Here is a 7,474-nt window from a genome sequence, read left to right on the forward strand (position 1 = left end):
AAGGGCTGAGACACCTTTCTTCCCGCTGTGGAGATTAGCACCTAATTCTCTTTCTCTTTGTTTTGGTAACACAAAAGGTAAAACATGGTATCTAAAGGTTTTAAAAAACTAAATTAACCTCTAGCAATAGTCACTATTTTCCCACCTGTTTATTAATTCTATTTGTCTTATGTAAAGAGTATATTCATGTCTTTCGCTCATTTAAATTTTGGGATCTTAGTATTTTACTTTCAAATATTTATGAATTTTTAAAACAATAAAAATGCTGACCCTTTGAAATACTTGCTGAAGATAAATTTTCACGTTTTGTTGTTACACTTGTTAAACACACTGGAAAAAATCACAGTTCAGATCCATTCATTTCCTCTTCATAGTTTCTTCTATTATGTTTGATCTTAGAAAATTATCTGTCCACCAGAGTTGATAAACATCCTGTTTTCTTCTACTTTGTAAACTTTTTGAGTTTAATTCATTCATCTGGAATTTGCTTTTGTGTATAATGTATAGTGTATTTTAGTACCCCAAAGTCACACTAATCGGTTACCTTAATCAAATTAAGGGAATAATACTTTAATTTCCCTCTTTTCATTTGTGATGCATCTGTTTAACTACATTATTAAAGTCTTAACTAGAAAAAGGTCTATTTCCCAACTATCCTGTTTCAGAGATTATTCTTTTGCAAAGATCATATTTTACATTTAAAGCTAATATGTAGATTTTACTCCCTGGAAGAACTAACGTCTCTCCCTCTCATTACTTTTTCTCCCCCAAGAATTTAAAAAAATATTCCCATAGGATTATTCTTCAAGATAAAAGAAATCACAAATGATCAAACAAGAAATAAACTAAGGAGATAACGTTATGAATCTTTATTCTGGGATGAAATTAACATCGGCAGATAAAGGTTCCAGCCCGAGCTGCCCTCCCTCGCTGCCTCCCGGTCATGCATCAGCTGCTGGATGAGCTCCTGCCAGTGTCCACTGGCGCTCAGGTCCACTTTGTACATGCCTCTGATGTGCCGGATCACCTTCTTCCTCTCAATTCCTTGTGAGAGAGACACTGCCTGCGTAATATCTGCAGCTATTTTGGATATATCCTTGGATTTTGAATCGAGATGCTGAAAGAGACTAAACAGGATGCCCAAGGGTTGAGCATACGTGGAACATTAAATGTGTATCAAAACATGGCACTTTAAAACTAAGTTATATGTGAAATCTAATGGGTTCCTAAAAGACACAGCTGGAGGAGTCCTCAGACTGAACTTATAGAAGAGAAGCTCGGGGCTTTAAAAACCTGGCAGGTTACAAGTGGGATACAGCATGCAGGCAGCTGTGAAAGGCATGAGAAGACCCCTCTGCACCTCTGCAGAACGATCGCCAGATGTGCTGTTTCCTGAAGAAAGTAAAGTGAGCAAGAGTGGGTGTATTCACTTCATTCATGTGAAGGAGATAATACATACATTGTGTGTGTGTGTGTGTGTGTGTGTATGTACACAGATTTGCTTATATCTCCAAAAGAAATAAAATCCCAGTAAAGATGGTCACCTACAGAGAAAGGGAAAGACTGAGGGGAGAGTACAGAGGTAAAGACAGGACTTCTCTGAACATCTGTGTTTCATTATTTTGATTTTGGAAGCAGGCAGATATTTTACATAATCAAAAACAGTATTAAAAAACCCAAATTAAAAACCCAATGGAATCTCTAAAAACAGAAAGATAACTGAAAAAAACAAAAACAAAAAAGAACCTAACTAGTTAGCTGATAGCCAGTTGGTGGCCTAACCAAATAGAGAAAGCTATTTTAAGTGTTCTTACAATAGTGTTTTCACGGTGCACTCATAATGGCATGCTAAGGGCAAAAGAACCACAGAGAAATCTTAAACTGCATTCAGTAGGCTTGTTACAAGTGATAATGTTGTCATCTTATTTTGAAAATGTTTTATAGATAGATAAAGCAAGTAATTAATTATGTTAATGTCATCAGGAATTAAGACGAACAACATGAATAAAAAGAAATATAAACATAAAATCCAAGAAAAAGTGAAAGTAACAGTATGAACTCATGGTTTGTTTATTTTTCTAAAAAACAATCCCTAGCTTTGTCCCCTAAAAAGGCTGAGCAGAAACGGCAGCCCAACAGAAACGGACATGCCTAACCCAGGATTTGTGGTCTCTACATGCTATCATCTCCATACAAGGGAACAGGGACTTCTTGGGGGCAAGGTTTGGGGCCCCTCTGGGGAAGGAAATGTCCAAGATGAGCCTGGGACATTCTTCTGCTCCAGAAAAGAAAGAAGTTAATAATATCGACTTGCTAAAAATTTAAAAGGTCATGTTAACAGGTGGTAACAACTTGAATCTACAGAGGTGTTAATCTGAATCTGTCAGAAAAACAACTGCAACGGTTTGAAACTATTCACAACATTTATAAAAAAAATACCTGAGTTTGTGCCCACACCTCAAAAATGAAAACAAATACAAAAATTAGAGGATGCCAGGGCACTAACTCATTATTCTAAAAATAAACAGAGGAGAAGACACAGCATCAACTTGCCTTTCCTGCGCAGACCACACTGCGGGGCAGCCAAATAACCAAGAAGGGAGCGGCCTTCCCTGCAGGAGAATCGGAGCTGACAGACGCTGGTGGAACGAGAAACATGGAGAAATCACTACTTGGCGTCTCCTAATGAAAACGTGCATCTTGGCTGCTACAGCTATTAGGTGAGAGACTGAGGGCGAGCTCTATAATGGTTGAATCAGGCTGATGCCACAAAAGCAAGCAGCCAGACATGCTCTGCCTCCCGCCATGATGTCACGGAAAGTGCAAAGCACCCCTCAGCTGATCATGAAATCAAAAACTGGGACCTAGTCCAGCCTCTAGAACTAGAGCCACAGGAATGCAATCAGCCAGATCCAGAGTGTGGGAAGTTCTACAGAACAAAGGGCCCAGTTTCACCAACAAATAAAGGACATTAAAAAAAAAAGTGGTTGGGGAGGATGTCAGGGTTAAGAAGACGTAGCACACACCACACACAGCAGTGCATGGGCCTTGTCTGGATCCAGAATCAAGAGAACTATTAAAACAATTATGAGAAAATTGGGAAAATTTAAACAGTGGGGATTAGATGATCACAAGGAATTATATTACCATCACTGACTATCATAAGTTTAAAAAAAGTCCTGTCAGTCAGAGGTACATACTGAAGTATTTACAGGTAGAATGATTTGCTACTTGACATTTGTTTCAAAACACCACAAAGAAAAATTAAAGCTGGGTAATAGTCATGTGCGGTTTTCTTCTCTGATTTCTCCCAAGGTTTAGGTAAGTTTGCTGCCAGAATATACTTAAGAAAATCGGACACGGTAATCTGGTCTTGAGGTGGAGTGGAGGAGGTGCAGTGATCTGAGCACAAGGGCTGAAAGTCTGAATGAGGACAGGTGGGCAGACTGCAGGAGACGACGGGGCCGGACAAATGACTGGCCTTAGGGATGACGTGGACTCCAGAGACAAGAGTCACCCACAGTTCTGATGCTTCCAGCCGAAAGCAGATGGAGATGGACAGGTGGAGAGGGTAGCTGGGAGGGCAAGAGGCTGCAAACATTGGGGTTGGTTTTTGAAGGATGGCAGCTTTGCTGAGTATAAAGCAATGAAAGAACACCTCTTTGAACTGCCCACAGAAGGAAGCTATGGGGCGAGACATGCTCCTGCCCTGGGAAAGGGAAGACAATGCCCTCAGCCCACTGGAGAGAATCTTAATATTGGAAAGAGCACCTAAAAGTACTACTTTAAAACTATCACCTTTTGGTTCCTAATACGATCTATCTGAGTTTCCTGGGGATATAAAAGGGCTATCTGTCCTTCCTTCTGCATCATTTAGTACTTTATTTACAGGGGTGTAACTTACATTCAGTACAGCACACAGATGTTAAAGGGTTCATTTCTATGAGTTTTGACAACTGCATACACCCATGTAACCACCACCCAGAGTAAGACATAGCACATTTTTATCACCCCGTGAAGTCTCTCTGTGCCCCCTTTTCTGGTCAGCTCCCCTTCTTACTGCCCCCACTCCTCACAGGGACAGCTCCTGTCCTGAATTCTCTGACCACATCTTCACTTTGCCTGTCCTCGGGCTTCCTGTGACTGGAATCACACAACATGTACCCTTTGTTTGGCTGTCCCTTTTGCCAACACCATGATTCTGAGCTTCACCCTTACTGGCAGGTGTAGCAGTAGTCTGTTCCTTTTTATTGCTGTGTAATAGTCCACTGTGTAAATACATCACAACTTAGTTATACATTGTCCCACTGACAGTCATTCAGGTCATTTCCAGTTTTTGGCTGTTAGTAAAAAGTCTATCATGGATATTCTTGTACTAATCTTTTCATGGCCATATGTTTTAATTTCTCTTAGGTAAATACCCAAAAATGGAATTTTAGGGTCACAGGTTAGGGGTATGTTTAATTTTATAAGAAACTGCTAAACAGCTGTCTAAACTGGTTGTATCATTTAAATCCGCCACCTATTACTCATTAAGTGATAGGATTTATAGACTCTGTAATTCTTTAAGTATTTTGGTTTTATCATTCCCAATGATCAACACATATTTTTCTGTATTAACTTACTGTAAACATTTTTGAAATATGTTACATGTACTGCTGTTTAAGCTACTCAGGATAGATGTTTCATGGATAATATACTGCTTAAAACAGTCTCCCAACAGCTCTTAAAGAAAACACTTCAAGATTTAGGAACAAATTACAAAGGATCTTACACCAACTCAGATGTAGAACTTCTTACTGGGAAAAGGAATGGGAAATAAACAGAGAGGTCAAACTGAGTCTGGTAAAGAAACACTTCAGAAAACATTTGTCTGGTAAGGCATTTGGCAAGAAAAAGCAGTTTAATTTCAGTCCCCGTTTTGCACAGATTTGTGTCTGACCAGTAGTTTTTCCTTATGAGGCACTGATACTTACTTGCAGGGATGGACTAAGAGTCTCGTAGAATTTCCTGATGATTTGGTTCACAAACTATTCCAAAAATTTGTTTTCTCTCTTGCGAGGGGTGAGCTGGCGACAAGATATGCAACAGCAGCCTCCCAAGCTGTACTCGGAAGGTCTCCTTGCAGGAGCCCAGGAGTTTAGCCCACTGCTGTCTGGGACCACTGGTTTTACTTGAACCCTTAAATCAAAACAGGAATGAATTAGGATCAAACGTCTTAAGTAACAATAAACTAACCTCAACACAGCCCTAAAAATCAAGGAATATGTTTTATTCTAGAATTTTTGAAATTTGAAAGACATATACATCCACACAAATGGGAGTTTAAAAGAGGCAGACATACATCGATGTTTATTTACAGCAGCATTGTTCAAAATAGCCAAAAGATAGAAACAATCCAAATATCCACTGCTGGAGGAATGGATAAACAAAATGTGGTATATACATAGAATAGAATATTGTTCAGCCTTGAAAAGAAATGAAGTTCTGGTAGTTCATGCTTCAGAATGGATGAACTTGAAAACATTACACTGAAATGAACAATGAAATAAGCCACACACAAAAAGGATAAATAATATATTAAATATTGTGTAATAACTTACAAGAGGTATCCAGAGAGTCAAATTCATAGAGACAGAAAGTACAACAGTGATTATCAGGGACTGGGGGAGAGGCTGATGGGGACTTAGGTTAAATGAGTACAGAGTGTCAGTTTGGGATAATGGAAAAAGTTCTGGAGATGGATACTGGTTGTGGTTGCACAACAACGTGAATATACTTAACACTGCTGATTTATATACTTAAAAACAGTTAAAATAGTAAATTTTATGTTACCTATATTTTGCCACAAGTGAAAAAAAAAGAATAGATAAAGAAGCTGAAGTCCTAAGTCACTTAACAAAATTACTTAGGGCTTGGAAATTTTAAACTAAAAAGAAAGAAAGAAAGAAAAAAACCATCAAAAATAATAGTAGCTAAGCCTACATCGATTTTGCAATATAAAAGAGAAAGGAGCCATAATAAAGATCCGAATTAGGACTAAAATATTGAGCATAACTGTCACAAATTAAGAACTGCATGTAAACTGACTATCAACATCCCCAGCAAATAACCAAGTAAGCTGCTTCAAATACAGCCCCACTGAAACTAATCCAACCCTGATCAGATATCCTGTATCTGGTTTAAAACCCGGATCAGTACACTTTAGAGCTTATTCTGAGTTTTGGAAATGGCTCTCCAGTCACTCCTAGTCCTAAGGACCCTGCGTGAGTGATTCGGTTCTAAGTGGAACCTACAGACAACATCGAGCTTAGGTCAGAGCCTGGCCCAGTCATGACCGATGAGTTCTGCTGGAAGCAGAGCTGCCTCTGGTCTCCACGGAGCCTGCTGACAAACTGTCCCTGCGGCCAGCTGTGCATGGCCCACGGAGACCTAGGGGGGTGGAGGGAAAATGGAGCCTGACAATTGTCAGTGCTCTCTGTGAAAACCTGAAGAAGCTGGGTAAGTTTAAGCCAAGATCTAAACTTTATAATTATTCATAATAACAATAATAATTCTAGAGTAAGTAGCTTTAAATAAAGTCTTTTAAAAACAGGTTATTAGTTTAAACTCTCAGATTAACCATCGAATTCCTACTCCTTTCTGATGCTGATCTGAGTTACTAAATTACAGCATTAGAAAATGGCTTTTGGGTAAAGCCGTAAAAACTCACTGCATGAAGTGAGCCCTTTTGGAAAAGGTAAGGTAGCAACATATTTTACTCCATTATTAAAATTCAAGTTGTCTGAGTTTCAGGAAACTGTGTGAAAGAGTAGAAAAATGATTTTGAAAACATGATGCACACAGAACCTCTGCTCCTTCTGTGTGAATGAGCACTTCCATGTGATTAGTTTACTTACCATAGATGTTTTGAATGCTTCTACCAGATAGGTGAACATCTCTTTCTGAAACGGGTGGACAGCAGAAGGCTGCTGTTCATGATGAATATTTTCTTCAGAAATTTCAGTCTCGGAAACTGAGGTCTGGCTTTGAGCAGCATTTTCTGGAGTACTTAAAATGTCGATAATGTCTGGATTAAACTCTAAATTAAAATAAAAAAATAAAAATTCAGTCAAATCACCAGTACCTAGTCATCATAAATGGTAATGATGCTGGTAAAAAATATTCTATGTAACTACTAATTCAGTTATCACACTGTTAATGTGTGGTAGGTGCATTAGATGTAGAAACTACAATACACTAGAGCAAGAGAATTCACCTAAAGCAACGTAGACATTTAACATAAGTCATGCAATTCTAAATTAAAGATTGATTTTCCTAATGAGGATGAATTAAACTGCAAAACAAAGTCATGAGGTTCTTCTACAAATTAAACGCAAAAATCGTGTGATACTTACATTTGATGGACGTGCAGACCTGTTTCACCGCACACGCTAGCCCGTTAAATGCTGTGCATGTGATACAAATGGTTCAA

The 7,474-nt window shown here is 38.7% G+C and overlaps 1 long non-coding RNA gene across 1 annotated transcript; it reads right to left on the reverse strand.

Annotated features, from left to right (window-relative positions):
• Positions 1-2,499: 2,499 nt before the first annotated feature.
• LOC141575520 (uncharacterized) lies at positions 2,500-7,474 on the reverse strand. Its single transcript, XR_012503152.1, has 3 exons — positions 6,900-7,474; positions 4,977-5,181; positions 2,500-2,639 (listed from the first exon to the last, which is right to left on the reverse strand). It is a non-coding gene; the product is annotated as an uncharacterized LOC141575520 (long non-coding RNA).

The sequence above is a fragment of the Camelus bactrianus genome, chromosome 29 (assembly GCF_048773025.1).
Source record: "Camelus bactrianus isolate YW-2024 breed Bactrian camel chromosome 29, ASM4877302v1, whole genome shotgun sequence".
Taxonomy (NCBI): domain Eukaryota; kingdom Metazoa; phylum Chordata; class Mammalia; order Artiodactyla; family Camelidae; genus Camelus; species Camelus bactrianus.